We start from the raw sequence: 848 nt of genomic DNA, 5'->3' as shown, positions 1-848 counted from the left end.
CTTCAGTGCTCAGTGGTTGAGTGTCATCCTGTGCACCGAAAGGTTGCCAGTTCCATTCCCGGTCAGGGCACTTGCCTGGGCTGCGGGTTTGATGCCCGGTCAGGGCATGTGCTGGGTTGTGGGTGTGATGCCCAGTCAGGGCACGTGCTGGGCTGTGGGTGTGATGCCCTTTCCCATATCCACAAAAGGCTGTGGGTTTGATTCCTGGTCAGGGCACATACCTGGGTTGTAGGTTTGATCCATGATTGGGGCATGTATGAGAGGCAACTGATCGACTTTTCTCTCTCACATTGATGTTTCTCTCTCTCTCTAAAAATAGAGAACAGTAACCTAGTAAAGGATTAGGTGCAATGGCGCCATCTTGTGGACATTCTGAAAACAACACCCTAGTAATGAATTCTAGGAGTCTGAAAAGAAAACCCAATGGCCAGTTCTAGGGCTCTCGCCCTGCAGGGAGTTGTGGCAATAGCGCCCTCTTGTGGGCATTTTGAGAACAGCGCCCTAGAAATTTATTCTAGCAGTCTTAATATGAAATCCAAGTTACAGTCATCGACGAATCTCGCCACTGCAGGGACGTGTTGCGATAGTGCCCATTGTGGACATTCTGATAACAGCACTCTAGTAAGGGACTAATTGCAATACCGTCTTTTTTTTTTTAAATCTTTATTGTTGAGAGTATTACAGATGTCCCCCCTCCCCCCGCATTGTCCCCCTCCACCTGGTTCCCAACCCGCCCCAGACCTTCACCAATCTGTGCCCATAGGTAAGATCTTTAGTTAATCTCTTCCCACCCACCCCCGCTCCCTTCCCTCTGAGATTCATCAGTCTGTTCCATGCTTTCATGCCTC

Source organism: Myotis davidii, unplaced genomic scaffold, assembly GCF_000327345.1.
Source record: "Myotis davidii unplaced genomic scaffold, ASM32734v1 scaffold474, whole genome shotgun sequence".
In the NCBI taxonomy this organism is placed as follows: domain Eukaryota; kingdom Metazoa; phylum Chordata; class Mammalia; order Chiroptera; family Vespertilionidae; genus Myotis; species Myotis davidii.
Note: the sequence above shows the minus strand (reverse complement) of the source record.